Source organism: Sorex araneus, chromosome 1, assembly GCF_027595985.1.
Source record: "Sorex araneus isolate mSorAra2 chromosome 1, mSorAra2.pri, whole genome shotgun sequence".
Taxonomy (NCBI): Eukaryota; Metazoa; Chordata; class Mammalia; order Eulipotyphla; family Soricidae; genus Sorex; species Sorex araneus.
In genome coordinates, this window is record NC_073302.1 from 328,233,222 (window position 1) to 328,254,762 (window position 21,541).

A 21,541-nucleotide genomic window follows, 5' to 3' on the forward strand; every position below is an offset into this window, starting at 1 on the left:
CTGCCCTTATCAGTCTCTCTTCTTTCTGTTTTGTTCTTCCTTCCCATTCCTTCTGCCTCCTTTCTTCTATCCTTCCTTCCTTCCTTCCTTCCTTCCTTCCTTCCTTCCTTCCTTCCTTCCTTCCTTCCTTCCTTCCTTCCTTCCTTCCTTCCTTCCTTCCTTCCTTCCATTTCCTTAATTCTTTACATTCACCCAATATTATTCCTTTAAATATGCAGTTTGAAGAACATATGATTTCATGCACTGGTATTCTAACTCTTTCAGATTTGGAGGGCTCCCAAATAGTGCTCACGGAGCTCAGGGTGCAAGCCTGGTAATGCTTGATCAACTGGGCCACAGAGTCCAACGCTTGGGCCTGGCAGTATGGTGCTGCAGGACCCATGGTACCCCTGGTTCTCTAAGGTTACAACTAGCATTTCCTGCAAGATGTGTATCTCTTGGAGGACTGTGAGGTGCTGGAAATTAAACTCAGGTCCTTGTCTCCTAAATCTCCTTGGCTCAATGTCTCACATTTTTATGGAATCTGTGATGTGAGTAATTAATTTAGTACAGGAAGTGTTTTTCATTTGAAAATGTCATAATCTGCTACAAAAATAATACTTTTAAATTAAAAGAGGATTGACAATAATGTCTGAAATAATCCAATACTTAAGAATAAATTCACAAACACCTGCATAAGAATTTCATACTGCAATTTTAAAAAGACATCTGAAGATGTTAGGAAAGTCCTAAATATATGGAGGAACATATAATATGTGTTGATCAAAAGAAAACAATATGAAGATGTCAGTTTTTCCTGTTGTTTAGAAGCAATTGTAGTAATGACCAGGAGATAGTTCAAGTGATGGAGCACATTTCTACCATGTGCGATGATGATATTTTGATGTCTAGAATACACAACCCACTGCGCACCGCCAGGGAGAATCCTGGTAGCTCCTGAGAGCTTGTGTGTCCAAGTACTGAATTATCTTGTGACCGAGTACTGAACTTTTGTGACCTCACATTGCTAGGAGTCACAACTGTTCCCAGCTCCCACACTACTGAAGGTGTGCCCTATTAAAAAATATAATAAAAGTCTAAGCAGTAAAAGATAAGAGCTTCAAATGGAATTTCCCTCCTGCAATTTCATGTTTCTTTTTAAATGAGTGCAGTGCTGTTTACACTGTGTTTTCATATTTCTCACTTGGTGCTTTATAATATCACTGTCACTGTCACTGTCATCCCGTTGCTCATCAATTTGCTCGAGCGGGCCCCAGTAATATCTCCATTGTGAGACTTGTTATTACTGTTTTTGGCATATCGAATGCACCACGGGTAGGTTGCCAGGCTCTGCCGTGCGAGTGAGATAATCTCGGTAGCTTACCGGGCTCAGTTACTTAAATTAATATTATCAAGAAAGATTCCAGAAACTATTAAATAATTTTCAGTGAGTATAGAATTTGTTTCTTCAATGTGAATTCCTCTGAACATTATTTCTTCAAGATATAACTCAAGTAAAATAATTTTTCATTATCAAATGAGAGAGAAATATGCATTCTCTAGCTTGAGTGAGAATATTTCAAACTTTTCCTGCAAAGTATCAATGTATGCGTTTTTCTAAGATGCTCCAAAAACCATGCAATAAATAAGTTAGGATTTCCCAATTTTGTTTCACCACAGACTCTTTTCTATGATCCTGTTATCCTCCCACAAAGCTAATCATCAGTAATAAACCGAGGGCACTGAACTCTTGTTGTTGTTTCATCATCCAGCTGACATGATTGACTTACAATAAATTGACAAATATGAATGTCCAGAAAATAGTTATTTCTATCAGGTGATTATGCTTAGAGCCAGTATAATCTTGTTCATCAAAATGAATTCTGGAGAGAAAGATATTCTTTTGTGTATAAAGTGGATTTAAGAATGGCAGATGCACTGCCCGCGAGGCCCTGGCAGCTGGCTAGTCCTACTCAGAAGGTGATCTTATATTTCTTTCTCTGAAGTCATAAACAACTAATTGCGGCCTTTGATGTGGGGGCTGTGAGAAATATGTCAAGTGCCAAAGATTAAGCATAGTGTGGAATTGATCCTTCAAAGGATATTCCCCGCATCTCTTGCCTTTCCTTTGCAGTTCTTTCTGCATAACCAAGGTCAGCGCGTTTGATCTTGCCTGTATACTGTTGACTCAGTATGCCTAAGATCTGATATGTTATTGTGGCACGAGGCATCCAAAGCCACAGAGCCACTGGGAATGCATGTAGGTCTGTGGATTCATGCAACATGGGACCTCACCAACTTCAGACATGTAAGGGTATCCCCTGAGAAGACTTTTGCTTCAATAAAATGCAGAGCCGGGGCCAAGGAGATAACTCAAAGGGTAAAACACAAGTCATGCCTTGCCTGGTGAGACCTGGAGGCCTTGAGTCGGCAATCAATATTTCCTGCTCTGTCTGCAGTACCATCAGGTGTGGCCTTGGTGTTCGCTCAGCACTACCAGGCTCAAGAACTGTCAGGAGCGGCTCCTATAAAAACATTCTCACAGATCAGAGTGATAGTAAGTGGGTAGGGTGTTTGCCTTGCACACAGCTGCCTCAGGTTCAATTCCCAGCACCCTACATGGTCCCCTGAACCTGCAGGTGTGATCTCTGAGCACAGAATCAGGGATCCCTAATGTGTGGCATCTGCTGGTGACAGGTAGTAAGCCCTAACACCATCAAGTGTGGCCATCAAACAAAAAGTATTTTCAAAGAGGGCAGTAGATACGTGTTCACATTAGTATTAGAAATAATAACAAGATCTGTTCAAGTATTAAATTGCATTTGAAGTTTGCTAATTTATATTTGGGTGTGTTCATTTGAAATTTTTTATTTTTTAGAGGTGGTATCTCTAACAAGAAAATGCAGTATGCAAACCTGACTATATGGAAGAACTTCACAAATATGGAGGGATCAAAACCATATTCCCAAATCTAGTCTTAGTTCTTTCTTTGTCTTCCTTCCTTCCTTCCTTCCTTCCTTCCTTCCTTCCTTCCTTCCTTCCTTCCTTCCTTCCTTCCTTCCTTCCTTCCTTCCTTCCTTCCTTCCTTCCTTCCTTCCTTCCTTCCTTCCTTCCTTCCTTCCTTCCTTCCTTTCTTTCTTCCTTTCTTCCTTGAGGGGGAAGGTGGTTTGGGCCACACTCAGCAGTGTTCAGGGCTTACTTCTGGCTTTGTGCTCAGGGATCACTCCTGACTCAGGGGACCATATGGGGTACTGGAGATCAAACCTAGGTCAGTTGCATTCAAAGCAAACACTCTTCCCACTGTACTATCGCTCCATCCTTCTAGGCCTTTATTTCTGTAAATAAAGTTCTATTTTTAACACAGTCACATTACTATACTCTGGCTGCTTTTGCACTATAACAGTAGGGTTAAGTGGTTGTGTGAAATTGTAATATATAAAAACCTAACATATTTACTTCTGACTTTGTATAGAGAAGGTTTTCTGTTCCCTGTTTGCAAAGGGTTTTTTATGTATTGGTCAGGGCAGTGAAGGAGGCTAAGTGGATAGAGAGTAATCATGGAAAAAAGCTGTGTCTTTTGGGCAAGGAATGCATCTATACAGAGTTGACATTTGAGCACAGAGAATTGGGAGGGGGGAAGCAAGGAAGCCAGCTTGTGAAAATCTGGGGAAGTGTTTTCTTGGCAAAGGTTCTCACTTGGCACATTTAGAAACAGCTGGAAATCCCATGGGCAGAGTGGGATGTGAGAGCTACATGACTGGAGATGGTGTAGGGATAGGCCAAATTTCAACAACTTCTTAGCCATGTGAAATTTGGACTCCGAGTTATTGAGAGCCTTTGGATTGGTTCAAGGTAGAGAACTAACATGACAAAACTTGTTTTAAAACAGTTAGTCTGGATATTTGCTGGCATTGACTCCAGGGGAATAAGAGAAAGATAGTAAGCCATTTTTTAATCATAAAAATATGTTCTACATTCAGCCTATGAAGATGCTACCTGCCACCAGCAAAGGCCACACATTAGAAGTGTGTTGTCAACTCTTGGTGGCATATTAAAATGCTGGTACTAGACTATGTGAAGAGAACCTCCTGTAGTTGGCTCAGAATGGGGTATAAGTATCAGTTTTCAGCTGATTTGTTTAAAGCTCTCAAGGTTGCTAATGCATAACTGAGATTGAGAACCACTCAATCTTTCATTAAAGATGGGGAAACTGCCAGTTTTATATATAGTAAACTGTATGACACCATTAAAGAGAACCATGAGTATGGAAGATAAATCATCCAGCAATTCTTTCCTCCTGAGGACTTTATAAGGATCTCAAAATTATTCAGTTCCCAGAGGAGTTTTAAAATCAGATCAGGGACCCATTTGTCTGAAACAGGCATGACTCTGCTTTGTTGCCTCATCAGCATCAAATTGCTTCCAAGACCCCAGGCAACTTCCCAATTCTGTGATTTGAATAAATTTGTACATTTATGACCTGCTGTTGTTGGCTGGTGAGCAATTTCATAGGTTGGAAGTTTAAAACAGTCATCTGTACCCACACCATCCATCTAAAGAACATCCCCAGAGGCTCCTGTAGATCTACCCTAGAGATATAAACCAGAGTAATACAATATCATTAGCTATACCTAAGCTTATAGACCTTTTAAACCTTAGGCATAAAAGTTGCATGATGTCATGTGTGCTTATGTGATTTGATGAAAGAAAAAAATAAACAGAATTAATCACAAGAAGGAACATTATTATTTGATATGAAAAATTATTCATTTTGTTTAGATAATCTGAAAAATGGATTTCTGTGTATTGACTGCAAGAAAATGTAAGAATTCAAGAAAACTTTTTTATATTCAGTATATACTCTACTGACTAAACATTCACCAAATATTTTAACTTTCTTGGACAGGTAAGAAATCAGTATAGAAAACCAGAGCATATATATGCCAAGTTATGGAATTGCTGGGTCATATGGAAGTTCTAGTTTTAAATTTTTGAGAACTCTCAGTGCTGTTTTTCACAGAGGCTAAACCAGGTGTTGTTCCCACTAAGTATGCATGAGAGTCTCTTTTTTCATTGCATCCCTTTAAACACTGTTTCTCATGGCATATTTGAAAACTAGAATTATGACATCATAAATCATAGAGATCTATTCTGTGTAAAGGGTAATGGTTTAGTCACTATTCTATGTGACCTGTTATGCTAGCCAATTATGAGAACACTACCAAGCATACCATTCTCATTTGTAAACCTTGGCATTAAGTCAGTTTGTCATCATATTAATGATTCTATAGGATCACCCATTTTTCTTTCTCCCTCAGATAAACAGTGAGTAATTGGGAAAACTTCGGTCATTTTTTTAAAAAATTTTTTCTGAAAGAGGTTTTTTTTTTAAGTCAGCACAGTATGTCTTAGAAAATTTACGGTTCCAAAGTACTATAAATACCGAAGTCCCCTAACATCATCCATAATTAAAGATAACAGTGTATAATTTCATAATCTCATTTCACTCTGTCACTTTTAGAGATAAAACAAAATTCTGTTACTTGGCATTTCATGTAAAGAAAGCAAAAGACTCTTAGTTTATAATTGGATTCATCATGTAGATAGTCGACAATCAGGAACACAGACTTGGATATTTCTTGGTTGCTCCAACCTCACACATAGAGCAGGAATTTGTGATTGGTTTACATAAGAAGAACAAAATTTGTGTTTTTCCCTGACCTGCACCTACCTCAATAAAAGTTTCTTTATAGAAATATGATGCTCCTCTTCTCTCCTCCCTCCTTTTCCTGCAGTGGTTTCTGGGTCCAATTCCTTCATGCCTTTCTAGACACCCTTACCCCAGAACACCCTCACACACTTTTCACAGTGAGATTTGAAAGTAGAGTCACGGGTCAAAAATTCCCATAAGCTTCCTCTCCTCTGCCTGCTAATTGAGCACCTGTGCCTCTCCAAAATTCTTCCTGTCAGTCAATAGAATCAGAATCCCTCTTCCCTTCCTGGACCAGCACCTTGCTCTGATCTCACTGCTTTCCACCCTTCCTCCCTCTTTCCTGAAACCACTGTTTCTACATTTCTATGTGATCAAATTTTCTTTCTGAACTGGCACATTCTCTTAAAATTATATTTTCCCCCTTTACCTTAGCAAAAGGAAAAGAAAGGGAGAGGTAGCATATGCAGTGCAGCAAGGGTGGAGGAAAGGAACTTGGGTCAATGTCCATAACCACATAGCAATTTCTCTTAAGCTGTTTCCCTTCTCAGCCCAGGTTTTCATCAGACCAGTCTTAGAAGATTGTCTTCATTTTCTCACCTCCTGCTTAAACTTCATGTAACTATCTTTTTATTTCATCACCCGACCGGAACTACTTACAAAAATACCATAGCCATCTCTTATTTGCCAAAACTTAGAATTTTTTTAAATTTTATTGAATCACCATGAGATAGTTACAAGCTTTCATGTTTGGGTTACAATCTCACAATGATCAAACACCCATCCCTCCACCAGTGCACATTCCCCACCACCAATATCCCTGGTATACCTCCTTACTCACCCTCCTCCTGCCTCCATGGCAGACAATATTCCCCATACTCTCTCTCTACTTTGGGGCATTATGGCTTGCAACACAGACACTGAGAGGCCATCATGTTTGGTCCATTATCTACTTTCAACACACATCTCCCATCCTGACTGATTCCTCCAGCCATCATTTTCTTAGTGATCCCTTCTCCCTCCACTCATGCACTCATTTGTGGAGTGTAGAATAACATAACCCTGAGCACTGCCAGAGGTCCCTGAGCACAAAGTGGAGGGTGAGCGCTGAGTACAGCCGGGTGTGCCCCCCCCAAACAAACAGAAATAGGAAAACACTTTTAAAATACTTTTTGGTGTGTGTGGAGGTGTGGAGCGGTATTATGTTGCTTTATTTTATATTCATCAAACTGCAATCATTTTGACCACAATAGTGTAAAATATTTTTGCTAAGACATGGCATAATAATATCATTATTTTTAAAAATCAGCAAAATGCAGCAGTCGATTCACCAGCGGGCTTTATGATACTTCTGTCTACTGCCTAAACACAGCTCCTTTGCCTCCCACGGATTTCAATAAATGAGACAGTGACTCAAAGAATAAAGCACTTTTTTTCTATACATTCATCTAAATATGTCAGATGGCCAGTGTTATTGGTATGATTCCCACTGCTGTTTGTTTGTTTTCTGAGTTTTCCTTTTGGTATGAATAAAAATACTGAGTCTTGTGAACTGCGAGTGTGAGATGTGCCATTCTCTTGACCCACCGCATGGCTCCATCATTATTGGTTTGGAGCAAATCTTCAACGACTGTCTGTGTTCCTGGCAGCATTTCAATACTAACATGTGCTTAATTTTTCAGTGGATATTCCCCACTTCCTGTGCTCCTGAGGAGCTGTAGAGTTTGTGGGAAAGAGCAGCTTGATTCACACATCTGTGCCTATTTCCCTGAGAGATAGCGGTCCTTTTGTTCTAATCCTGTTTCTTCAACTAAATGCTGTGTTCTAGGAACTTGGAAAGAGCATTTCTGAAATAGATGGTTTTTAAAACACTATATCTATGGGTGGAGAGATACTACAGTGATAATGCCTTTGTCGTGCCTGGTTTGTTCTCCGGCACTACATATGGTTCCCTGAGCATTGCCACGAGTGATTCCTGAGCATAGCACCAGGAATAAGCCTTGAGCACTTCTGGGTGTGACTCAAAAAGCAAAAACAAATTAAACAAATATGTGTGTGTTTAAAAATATGGTGTGTAAAACTTGACAGAATTCTCATAGTTATTCCCTCATAAATCTAATATTTGCAACCATTTATAGTCTAGTTTATAGTCAGTATTCATTGGTGCACTGTGACTAAGTTCAAAATACTTTTTGCAAGTATTCGCTCAGAGTAGACAATGCACTAAATAAGTAACAAATAATCCCAAAAAGCACTGCAAGGCAAATAGTGGAGATCTGATTTTTCTTTGCTGTTATAGCCCCTCATTCAGGTAGGAAGTTCTTTGGCTTTAGTTTTTAAAGTTTGATAGACCTGCCCTACACAAGAATATTGCTGTTTCTATTTTGAATGACATGAGGAAATGTTTCCATGAATTGAAGCTTGGGGAGATAATTCAATAATAATGACATAAACCTAGGCAGAAATTTAAGAGAACTTTGATTAAATAGTTTCGGAAGGTTTAACAAATGCCTAGCAATTTAGCATATGTAAATGTATGTACCATGAAAAGTTTATACTAAAATTAATTGTTAGATTTTAAGACCAGTGATGTGAAACTTTGTCAACTTAGCAGAAAACAAGCCCTCACTTCCCACTGCACCAGCTCTTACAATATGCCCACTTCCATAGAGCACTTATCTGGCAAATTTAGATCCCTTTGGAGGCAAATGGGGAAAGTATTGTGCCCCCAATACAGACCCAAAACAGAGGTGACCTTTTAAAGTAGTCAGATTCAAGAGAGAGCTTACATTACCTATATTTTTCCCCTTTCAATTTATTTTTACTAATGTGCAACTACTTTCCTCATCAAAATATCATAGTAATTAAATGGAAAAGGAGAATTGGTGGTAAAGAGATTAAAAATAGAAGTATTTGGGTTTGGTAAATTTGGAGGACAGTACAAACAACCGAAGTAACTCAACAAGTATTTGTATGTATTTAGTTTATTTTTTAAATTGTGCATTAGCAAAGCTAATCTTGCACCAGTCCTCAATTCAATCAGAATGCAAACCAAAATTTTAGCATTTCACCCTGTAATAACCTTAGTCACCTTCCATCTTTCCCAATTGTAGTCAATTTTTGAAGAGTGGTTTAATTGGTTCCTCTCTATAAAGTTGACTTTCATGAAATCAGATCTTTCTCTATATTCATTTTATTGTTTTGTTGGTTTTAATAACCCTTTGCTATAACACTTAAGTTATTCCATTTTGGCTTATATTCTTCTTTGCATGTCAGCCTACTAGGTCCAATGTGAACTATTTAAAAGATGAGAGAATTTATTCCATCTCTCATACACAGCAGTGTTACCAATATAACAGCACTCAATAAATATGGAAAAAAATTAAACATCCCCTATTCTGAAATCAGGACTAATGAAAGAATTTAATCAAATTTGTTCCAAGAGTAGTTTGAGAAAGAACATATTATATATCTCTTGTGGGCTGAGATATACAATAACCATTTAGTTTTGTAGCTTTCCAGAGTATATTTAATCTTCTCTCCAGAACAGCTAGAAAGTCAGCTGTTCTTTGATATCCCTAGTTTTACATGGTCATTTTATTAGGGGGAGAAAAAAGCTATATGATTTCTAATGTCTTTTTCTGTTCTAACTTACTGTTTTTTGTGTGTTTGTTTTGAAATTTTATATAAATAACAATTTTATCACTGATATTCCATCTAGTTGGGGTTTTTGAGATGAGTAATATTGTGTTGCCTTAGACTTCTAACACGTATTTATTTGACCATTATTAAATATTAATTTTATATGCCTACTTCTAACCATAATATCTTAAGAGAACTTAAATCTTATTTTAAAATGCTATTTGATATTACTCTGAAGTTCCCTTACTCACAGGCTTTGTCACATTTTTATTTGCTTATTTATTTGCGTTCATATAGTAGATAACCAAAACATTACAGCTCATTATATAAATTAAGTGCAAATCCACCCCACTGTATATTCATATATTATTGCATTTTATCATTTGAATTAAAACCCATAGAAAAGCTTTGGCCTCCTTTTATGGATGCATAGTTTATAGAAAGAAAAAATTAAAGAGAGAAAAATGTTCTTCAATGTGGTAGAGTGATTCCCTAGACAGAAGTTTGAGCTAAGAGTTATGACCATATTGGGAAAGAAGAAGGCATTGTTTGGTTTCCTTATGCACAACAGAAAGGCAAACAAACAGGTCTTAATGATCTCAGGGAATTGGAGGATGAGTAACCTCAGTATTTTGGAATCAAAAGGCTATTTTTCAAATGTTCCTTTACCCTCAGAAAGATTTTACCACAAAGATGTTTCTGGGTTCTTGCTAAGTTCTGTGAGACACACACAATGAGACATTCTGTTGCCAACAGTTTTTCAAATCTGTGGATTTGATAAATTTTCTTCACTTAAAAAGGAATTCTTATAACCATACTTTATTCATATAGAATCTTAGACTTTGAAGGATTAAAAGTACTGGCCAGAGAGAAAGGGGTTAAAGTACGTGTCCTGCATACATTTGACCCAAATTTGATCCTCAAAACTTCATGGTCTCTGAACACAGAGCCAGGCGGTAAATACCACACACACACACACACACACACACACACACACACACACACACACACACACACAGAGGAAGAGAGGAAGGCTGGAGCCATAGCCATACTCCAGTGGGTAGAGTACTTGCCTTCCTTGCCACTGACTGGCAACCCATATGGTTCCATGAGCACCGCCAAGAGCCGTCCCTGAGTGCAGAGGCAGGAGTAAACCCCGAACATGTTGGGCGTGGACCAAAAACAATGTAAACAAAAAACCAAGAAACTATTATCTAGATGTTCCTTACGTTTGGAATTTAGTAGTCTAGAATTGTCAATCAAAAACTACTACTTTTTTTTAATCTATTTTTTTACAGAGTCACCATGAGATACACACTTAAAGAGTTTACAGAGCTGTTCAAGACTGCGTTTCAGTCATACAGTGTTTCACACCCATCACTCCACACGTGTACATTTCCCACCACCAATGACCGCAGTATTCCTCCTGCTAGCCCACACCCACACCCCCACTTTTTTCTTCTCTCTCTGTCTCTGTTTCTGTCTCTGCCTCTCTCTCGCTCTCTCTGGCTCCCTCTCTCTCTCTCTCTCTCTCTCTCTCTCTCTCTCTCTCTCTCTCTCTCTCTCTCTCTCTCTCCCCCCTCATTCTCCTTAAAACTACTACTTTTGAGTCCTGATATGTTCACTCCTTCTCTCTAGAGTTTATCAGTGTTATGGAGAACGATGAGGCTGAACATGATTGATGGGTTCAATTTAAACGTGTAAGTCATTAATTTAAAGTTAAATTTAAATTTATGCATGGTGTGAGGTAGTGGTCCAATTTCAGTCTTTGGCCAGTGGCTTGTCAGGTTTTCAGCACCACTTACTGAAGGAAGAGAAGGAAGCTTCTCTTCCATCATTTTAGGCAGTTTGCTCTTTCATCATGAATTTATTACTTTAGCTCCTTTGTCATGTGTATTTGAGATGTATCTTTGAGTTCTTGTTTTCGTTATATTGGTCACTGTGTTTTGCTTTTATTCCACGCCATACTGTTTTCATTACAGTAGTTTAATAGTATAAAGTCAGGGAATACTTAATAGTATAAAGTCATGGTATACAGGGAATACATCTTCCTTATACCTGTAACTTCTTTGATTGTTTGGAAAGGCTTTACAGTTTGATTGTAGTCAGTGTTCTATGTTGTTGAAAAATGCCCTTGAAATTTTTGTAGGGATTGCTTTGAGTAAGGTAGTCTTTTTAACAATGTTAATTCTTCCAATTCATAATCATGTAATGTTTTTACAGTATCTTATGTCCTCTATTTATTTTAGTAGAAACATAGTTTTCAATCTTTATATCCTACATTAATTTAGTTCCTTGGTACTTGATTTTTTAATCCACTTTTAAGTGAGATCTTAAAACTATGTATTTTCTAGTGGGGTAACTATATACATCAAATCCATGAAGTCAACATTATTTTAAACATCAATACAAACTGTCACTGTCACTGTCATCCCGTTGCTCATCGATTTGTTTGAGCAGGCACCAGTAACGTCTCTCATTGAGAGACTTATTGTTATTGTTTTTGGCATATCTAATACGCACGGGTAGCTTGCCAGGCTCTGCCATACTGGCGAGATACTCTCGGTAGCTTGCCAGGCTCTCTGAGAGGGGCGGAGGAATCGAAACGGGTCGGCCACATGAAAGGTGAAAGCCCAACCACTGTGCTATCGCTCCAGGCCCAGTACAAACTATAATAAATAATTTATATTTTTAAAAGAGGCAGGGTGAGAGGAGGAAGGTCCAACGCGTGGGATGTTGGACATTGGACTCAGACCTGGTAGTAGTTTTGGTGGGGACATTGACTGACTGAAACTCTGATATTAAAAGTTATATAAATCATGGTGCCTAAATTAAAAAAAAAATTAACATCAGATGGGTAATGTGCTGGCATCACCACAAGATTTAAGGGAGATACATGTCAAACAAAATTATGAATGCCCAATCATCATGCTTATGAACTGCAAAAAGATCCTAAAATAATTTTTAAAATGTATTTCTTATTAAAACATTGAATATAGAAATTCAGATTTCTGTATATTGATGTTGTAGCCTGCCTTCTTAATACTGACTTACTGTTATCTCCAGTAGTTTTTAAGGGAAGTCTTTAGAGTTTTCTTTGGATTTTATCATGTTATCTAAGTAGAGATAGTTTTTCTCTCCAATTTGAAACTCTTTTATTTATTTTTTCTTTAAGGTAAGTGGCTTCTCAAGCAGTTCTCATAAGTCTTGAAGACCAGTCCTAGCGAGGATAACTCAAGCTAGGATTTTAGGATATGGTATTGTTCAGGCCCTATGGTGATGAGGACACCAAGACCTCCCAGCTATGCTGTGGGGGAAGGACATGTACTGCTGGAAATTGAATCAGAGTTCCATGCACATGAAACATGTGCCTCTGACCCTCTCCCTCTCATTTATTTATTTATTTTGGTGTTGGGGAGACAGCTGGTGCTGCTCAGGGCTTATTTCTTGCTCTGTGCTTGATAATAAGTCCTGGCAGTGCTTCGGGAATTGCACTGAATCAGCCACTTGCAAGATAATGGCTTAACTCCTATGCAATCTCTGCAACCCCATCTTTTCTTTATATTTTTTTACCTAATTGCTGTGACTAGAATTTTCAATTATATGTTAAATATTAGTAGTGACACCAAACATTTTTGTCTCACCCCTGATCTTAGGGGGGGTCATAACTTACTTTTTAACTATTAAGTATGAAGGTTGCTATGGATTTGTTAAATATGGGCTTTACCACGTTAAAGTAAATTTCTTTTTTTAAGCCCTATTCAAAGTTTTGTCATAAGTGGATCTGCGTCTATTGACATGATCATATGCTTTTTATATTTGCTTTTGTTAATATGAGCTCTCATCTTGGCTTGCATGTTTTACCAATCCTTGTAGCCTTTGATTAAATTCTACTTGATCATGATGTACATTTCTTTTAACGTACTGTTCAATTTGTTTCACCCATATTTTGTTGATTATTTTTGCATTCATTTATTACAGTTATTGGTCTGAAATGTGTATGTGTGTCTGTGTTTGTGTGATATGTCTCCTTTCAATATTTAGGCATTGTTGATCTTGTTGAAACAAAATATTTAGAGTTGATTTTAATAAGTAGCATAATTAGTGGTTCATTTATATTCTTTCACATGAATATACAGTTTTCCCAACACTTTTGAAAAGACTTATTTTTTTGCCCCTTTGTGTACTACTGGTGACTTGTCAAACATAAGTTGAAGATATATATATACATATAAACACATATATGCATATGAATGTATATATTTATTTGTTTATTTATGTCTAGGCTCTCTGTTATGTTCCATTGATCTTGTGCCCATCATAATGCCAATTTTATGCCATTCTTCTTTTACTACTATTGCTTTGTAATAAAGTTTGAAATTGAAAGTGTGATGTCCATAGCTTTGTTTCTTCTTAAACTTGCTTTGGTTATTCCTGTTCTTTAGTGACTTCTTATGATAGAACTATCTGGTTGTCCTCTACTGCCTGAAGCCCCATCCCACAGCTACCTCCATGTAAACTCATCCAGCCAGTTCTATAGATCTTTGAGTTCCTGTAGCACATGGCCATGTACACAGCCATGTGACATGTCCAAATTCTACAAAACTGACAGTCCATTATTAACACATGACATTAGATAGAAAAGTAGCATAGATGCCAACTAACCTCAATAAACAGAAACAATAACACAGAAGACTGACCTAGTGACAAACAGCTTAGTATTTTGATATATGACAATTTAAAAAAAATTTCTTTTACTGAAATATTCTTTGACAAATCTATTACTGGTTACTGTTATGTGTAACCAGTAACATAACATAAATTATTTTATGCTATAAAATAATATAAAATAAAGGGGTAAGCTATGTGTGGGAGGATGAAAATCAGGGACATTGATGGAGGAAAGGTCACACTGGCGGTGGGATTGATTTTGGAGCATTGAATTCCCCAAAAAACTGTATTATGAAGAAATTTGTAAATCCCGGTGGTTAAAATATTTTTAAAAAATAGTCAATATCAGCAATCTCAGTAATAGTTATAGCCTAAGACTTTTATATAATTACTTCCTGCTGTCCCTTTGATCTTCATGGAAGAATATTAGAAATACTTTTCATATTTGTATAGTTATTCTATAATTACTCTGGCTGTATACAGAGGAAAAATAAACTATTTTCTAGTTGGTACATTATGTTTATTTTAGTTTTGATAAAATATTACATAATGTTAAAAAATTTCTGATACTGATGTAAAAAATTACTGCATCCCATCACCACAAAAGAGGTCAAGACTGTCTGCTTTAATTATTTAGTATACTTTTTTAGGAGACTGGAGAGATAGCACAGAGGACAAGGCGTTTTCTTTGCATGCAGCAAACTGGGTTTTGATCCCTAGCATCCCTTATGTTCTCCCAAGTCCCACCAAGAATGACTCCTAAGCAAAAGGTCAGGAGTAAGTCTAAAAACAACTGAATGTTGCCCAAAAACTTTATAAATAATCAAAATTAAAAATAAGCCTATAAAATACTTTTTCTTAATTTATTCTTTTATTGAATCACCATGTGGAAAGTTACAAAGCTTTCAGGTTTAACACTCAGTTATACAATGCTCGAACACCCATCCCATCGCCAGTGCACATATTCCACCACCAAGAATCACAGTATACCTCCCCCCTCCCCCCACCTTCCCAGCCCCTCACCACGCATGTGTAACTGGTAAATTTCACTTTACTTTCACTTTACTTTGATTACATTCAATATTTCAACAAAAAACTCACTATTATTGATTTGGAGTTTCTCCGCCCTAAAGTCGACCTGCTGAAAAGGAAGCATTTGATAATTTGTTTTCCATTGCTGAGAATGAAGAGATATGAGGTCAAGAGGCCACACTAGCAGCCGCACGGGTTTGGATTTCTGTATTTTAGTACTTTAGTAACTAAGTCCAGAGAAATATCGGCCAGAAATTGCATCATTGAAAGCTTGTACCTCTCAGCTACTTTATATTCCACATATGAGTGCAATCTTTCTATGTCTGTCTCTTTCTTTCTGACTCATTTCCTCAGCATGATACTTTCCATGTTGATTCACTTATACGCAAATTTCATGACTTCATGTTTCTGAAAGTTATGTAGTATTCCATTGTGTAGATATACCAGAGATTCTTTAACCAGTCATCTGTTTTGGGGCACTCTGTTTTTTTCCATATTGTGGCTATTGTAAACAGTGCGGCAATGAACATGGAAATACAGATGTCATCTCTACTATACCTTTTTGCCTCTCCAGGATATATTCCCAGGAGTGGTATTGCTGGGTCAAATGGAGCTCAATTTCTAACTTTTTGAGAATAGTCCATATTGTTTCCAAAAGAGCTGAACCAGTCGGAATTCCCACCAGCAATGAAGGAGGGTCCCTTTCTCCCCACATCCACGCCAACACTGGTTGCTTTTGCTTTTTGGGATGTGGGCCAGTCTCTGTGGTGTGAGATGATATCTCACTGTTGTTTTGATCTGCATCTCCCTGATGATTAGTGATGTGGAACATTTTCTCATGTGCCTCTCAGCCATTTGGATTTCTTCTTTGGGAAAGTTTCTGTTCATTTCATCACTCCATTTTTTGATGGGGTTGGCAGTTTTCTTCTTGTGGAGTTCAACCAGTGCATTGTATATTCTTGGTATCAACCCTTTATCAGTATCAACCCTAAAGCGTAAATATCCTTTCTCATTCTGTAGATTGTCTTTGTATTTGGGTCACTGTTTCTTTTGAGGTGCAGAAGCTTCTTAGTTTGAGATAGTCCCATCTCTGTTTTCTCTGTTTTCACTTGCTTGGCCAGTAGCATGACAGCTTTGAAGATACCTTTGGCTTCAATGTCGTGGAGAGTTTTTCCGACCTCGTTTTAAATGTACCTTAGGGATTCTGATCTAATGTTGAGATCTTTAATCCATTTTGATCTGACTTTTGTACAGGGTGATAGGTGGAGATCTAAGCCCATTATTTTGCATGTAGCCGTCCAGTTTTGCCAGCACAATTTGTTAAACATGCTTTCCTTGCTCCACTTCACATTTCTTGCTCCTTTATCAGAGATTAGATGATCATATATTTGGGGGTGTGCATCAGAGTATTCAACCCTGTTCCACTGGTCTGCAGATCTGCCCTTGTTCCAGTACCATGCTGTTTTAATGACTACCGCTTTGTAGGAGAGTTGGAAGTTGGGGACGTTGAGTCCTCCCATTTTCTTTTTCCCAAGAATTGCTTTAGCTATTCGTGGGGGCTTATTGTTCCATATGAATTTCAGGAGCGCTTGCTCCATTTCTTTGAAGAATGTCAAGGGTATCCCTATAGGGATCGCATTGAATTTTTACAATGCTTTGAAGAGTATTGCCATTTTGACAATATTAATTCTTCCAATCCATGAGCAGGAAATGTCTTTCCATTTCCTCGTGTCCTCTATTATTTCCTGAAGTAGCATTTTGTACTTTTCATTATACAAGTCCTTTACCTTCTTTGTTAAGCTGATTCCGAGGTACTTGATTTTTTGAGGTGCAATTGTGAATGGGATTGCTTTTCTCATGTCACTTTCTTCTCTCTCATTATTTGCATATAGGAAAGCCATGGACTTTTGGGTATTGACTCTATAGCCTGCAACTTTACTATACGAGTCTATTGTTTCTAGGAGTTTCTTGGTAGAGGTTTTAGGGTTCTCTAGGTATAGTATCATATCATCTGCGAATAGTGAGAGCTTGAGTTCTTCCTTTCCTACCTGAATGCCCTTAATATCTTTTTCTTGCCTAATCGCTATTGTAAGTACTTCCTGTACTATATTGAACAGAAGTGGAGAGAGTGGGCATCCTTGTCTCATTCCTGCTCTCAGAGGGAAGGCTCTTAGTTTATCCCCATTGAGGATGATGCTTGCCTTAGGCTTGTGATAAATGGCTTTGACTATATTGAGGAAGGTCCCTTCTATACCCATTTTGGCAAGCGTTTTCATCATAAACAGGTGCTGGATATTGTCAAATGCTTTCTCTGCATCTATTGATACGATTATATGATTTTTATTTTTTCTTTTGTTGATATGATGGATTGTGTTGATTGATTTCCAGATGTTAAACCATCCTTGCATCCCCAGGATGAATCCCACTTGGTCGTGGTATATGATCTTTTTGATGAGTTGTTGAATTCTATTTGCTAATATTTTGTTGAGAATCTTCACATCTGTGTTCATCAGGGATATTGGCCTGTTGTTTTTTTTTTCATGGTGTCTTTGTTTGCTTTTGGTGTTAGGGAGATATAAGCCTCATAGAAACTGTTTGGGAGAGTTTCTGTTTCTTCAATTTCCTGGAAAAGCTTGAGAAGGCCTGGCAAAAGGTCCTCTTTAAATGTTTGGAAGAACTCGCTAGTGAATCCGTCTGGACCTGGGCTTTTGTTTTTGGGAAGACTTTTGATTACCATTTCAATTACCTTGATGTTAATTGGAATATTCAGGTACTCCAGGTCTTCTTGGTTCAGCCTTGGGAGATTATAGGAGTTGAGGAATTTATCCATTTCTTCTAGGTTCTCTTGTTTCGTGACATACAGATTTTCGAAGTAGTCTCTGATGAGCTTTTGAATTTCTTTGATTTCTGTAGTGATGTCCCCCTTTTCATTTCTGATTCGGCTTATAAGGGTTCTTTCTCTCTCTTTCTTTGTGACTCTTGCTAGTGGTTTATCAATCTTGTTTATTTTCTCGAAGAACCAGCTCTTGGTTTCATTGATCTTTTGGATTGTCTTTTGGGTTTCCATGTCGTTAATTTCTGCTCTAAGTTTTACTATCTTTTTCCTTCTGCCTGGTTTGGGCTCCTTTTGTTGGTCCTTTTCTAAGGTCTTGAGCTGTGAAGTCAAGTTATTTATGTGGGCCCTTTCTTTCTTCCTGAGATATGCTTGCAGAACTATAAATTTTCTCCTTAATACAGCTTTAGCTGCGTCCCACAGGTTCTGGTAGCTCGTGCCTTCATTCTCATTTGTTTCCAGGTACATTTTGATTTCTTCCTTGATTTCCTTCCTGACCCACTCATTGTTCAACATTGAGCTATTTAATTTCCAGGTGTTTGATTTGGTTTTCTGCATCTGTCCATGGTTAACTTTTATCTTCAGTGCATCATGGTCTGAAAAGATAGCTGGTACAATGTCTATCTTGTTGATTCTGTTGAGGTATGCTGTGTGGACCAGCACATAGTCTATTCTGGAAAATGTTCTATGTGCAATGGAAAAGAATGTGTATTCCTGTTGTGGGGAATATAAAGCCCTGTATAGATCTATTAGCCCTCTCTCTTCTATTTCTTCCTTCAAAGCCAGTATTTCCTTGGTGAGTTTTAATCTTTTTGATCTGTCCAGAGGTGATAGGGTGCTGTTGAAGTCTCCAACTACTATTGTGTTGCTCACAATGTCCTTCTTAAGGTCTCTTAGCAGTTGTTGTAGGTATTTAGCTCGTCCCTCATTGGGTGCGTAGACGTTAGGAGTGTAATTTCTTCCTGATGTATGTATCCCGTGATTAATAAAAAGTGTCCTTCACTATCCCTTCTAATCTTTTTCAACCTGAAGTCTGTGTTGTCCGATACTAGTAAAGCCACCCCAGCTTTCTTGAGGGAGTTGTTTGCTTGCAGGATTGTTTTCCATCCTTTGACTTTGAGTCTGTGTTTGTTCTGGCTATTCAGATGTGTTTCATGCAGGCAGCAGAATGTTGGGTTCAGTCTCTGAATCCATTTTGCCAGTCTGTGTCTCTTAATTGGTCAATTTAGATCATTGACATTAAGGGAAATTATTGTTATGGGATTTTGCGCCATCCTTGTGTAAGGATTTGTTCTGCTTGTAGGGGTTGTTCTTGTCTTACAATAGCCCCTTTAGTGCTTCTTTTAGGTTTGGTTTTGAGTCTATGAAGTTCCTAAGCTGTTGTTTATCCCCAAAGTAGTGTATGATTCCTTCGAGTTTGAATGAGAGTTTAGCCGAATAAAGTATTCTTGGTGAATCGCTCATTTCATTGAGTTTTTCACTATATCCCACCATTGCCTTCGGGCTTGGAGGGTTTCCTCTGATAGGTCTGCTGTGAATATAAGAGGTGCTCCTTTGTATGTGATTTCTTTCTTCGACCTTGCTGCTTGCAGTATTGTGTCTCTCTGGATGACGTCCATCATTGTAACTATGATATGTCTTGGGGTTTTTCTGTTAGGATCCCTTTTAGCTGGCACCCTTCGGGCGCCTTGAATCTGGATGCCCTCATTGTCCAGCTCTGGGAATTTTTCAGCAATGATTTGTTTGACTGTGGCTTTTTCATTGGGGTTGGTTCCCTCTCCTTCTGGTAGTCCAATGATTCTAATGTTTTTCATCTTGAAATCATCCCCTAGGACTCTGACTCGCCCTAGAGCTATTTTGAGGTCTCTTGCCATGGTTTGTTGTTGCCTGTAGGCTCCTTGCAGCTCATCTTCAAGCATACTTATTCTGTCTTCCGCTGCAGTCATCCTATTGTTGAGGGCAGCCAGAGAGTTTTTGATTTCATCTACTGAATCCTTCATTTCTTTTTGAAGGTTTTTTATTTCTGCCCTCATTTCTTCCTGTATTTTGTCGGCTGTCTGTTGTATTGTTTCTACCAGGTCCTCCTTGAAGTTGTCAATCTTTGCATTGAGTTCATTGAACATGTTGAGGATTTCAACTCTGAATTCTTTATCAGAGAGGTCAAGTTTGTAGGAAACGCCAACTGAGGTTTCTGGACTCCTTTGATCGTCCTCTGCTTGCAATGGGGATTTTCGCTGTTTCTTCATGTTGTTGTGGTAGTATGAAAGAGGGACCTTGAAGATGAGTATCCCTGTTTCCTCTTGTTGCGAAAAAGGATTGTGGATAGGCTCAGTCAATGGTGTTGTCTTTTTATTTCCCACTTGTAGAACCTGGTTTCCCACTGAGATGTTCATTCAATGCTTACGTGAAGTCTTGTGTTTTATTGCCCTACTGTTTATGAATAGCTAGGATGTTAGTTTTGGACATGATGTTGAGGAGACTATCTACCGCGTGTGAGAGTTGGCGGGCCGGAAAAGAGGCCACGCCCACTTTGCCTAGGCCACGCCCCGGTGATTAGGCCACGCCCCTTTCCCACAACCTGACAGCAGGTCAGGGGGTTGGGGGTGGTCTGCCGGCCAGTAGGCCGGCAGTCCAGAGGGGAGGGAAGTCTGAAGTGCTCAGGGCCAAGGAGCAGGCTGGGTCCCGGAGGGCGGATCAAGCGGGCGTCATACACCTGGGCCGGAAGACAAAACGGCTGTGGCGCTTGGGGTCAGGGTGCCGGCCACTCGGCCTGCAGTCCAGAGGGGAGCTATAAAATACTTTTTTAAAGCTAAAACTAGTTAAAGGATTTTTCTGATTAAAATAAGAGGCAAACAATAGGGGCCGGAGCGATAGCACAGCGGGTAGGGCGATTGCCTTGCACGCGGCCGACCCAGGTTCGATCCCTGGCATCCCATATGGTCCACCAAGCACCGCCAGGAGTAATTCCTGAGTGCAAAGCCAGGAGTAACCCCTGAGCATCGCTGGGTGTGACCCAAAAAGAAAAAAAAAAGAGGCAAAAAATAAAGCCTTTAATTTAGTTGAATGTTATTGAAAAACATGAAGGACAAATTAAACCAAAATAGATTTTGTAACAGATTGACTAATAATAGCTGAGAAACTTTGACATGTGTTTACTGAAATTATTATTTGGCTTACATGCTTATCAGCAATATCAACAATTTTACTAAGTTCCATCAAGTTATGTTGCATGAAACTAGTTGCCATTTGACTTGAAAAGTAGAATTTTATCCCTTAAGAATACTTTTAAAATTTATCTGATATAATGTATAACTAAGCATTGAATGTTGCCTTAAAAATCGTAAATATGGCTGAAGCGATATTACATCAGGTAGGGCATTTGCCTTGCACGTGGCTGACCTTGGTTTGATTCCTAGCATTCCATATTCCCCTGAGCACCTCCAGGAGTCATTCCTGAGTGCAGAGCCAGGAATAACCCCTGTACATTACCGAGTGTGACCCAAAAAGCAAAACAAAAACAAGGAGAAAAAAATGTTTTAAAAAACACAAACATGAAATGGTCTAAGTTTATCTTACATGATCACTAATTAGAATCTGTAAGTTTTAGTTTTTCCTATAAATCAAATCATAGCATTCTTCACTATAATGAATCTGGAAAGCAAGGTCATAAATTT

At 38.4% G+C, this 21,541-nt stretch overlaps 1 protein-coding gene and 1 non-coding gene across 3 annotated transcripts in view; one reads left to right on the forward strand and one right to left on the reverse strand.

The window, feature by feature from the left end:
• DLC1 (DLC1 Rho GTPase activating protein) overlaps positions 1 to 21,541 on the forward strand; it is a 420,273-nt gene that overhangs the window by 57,038 nt on the left and 341,694 nt on the right. The gene's annotated exons all lie outside the window — the stretch shown is intronic.
• On the reverse strand, positions 12,179 to 12,282 carry LOC129401036 (small nucleolar RNA U13). Its single transcript, XR_008628062.1, has one exon. It is a non-coding gene; the product is annotated as a small nucleolar RNA U13 (small nucleolar RNA).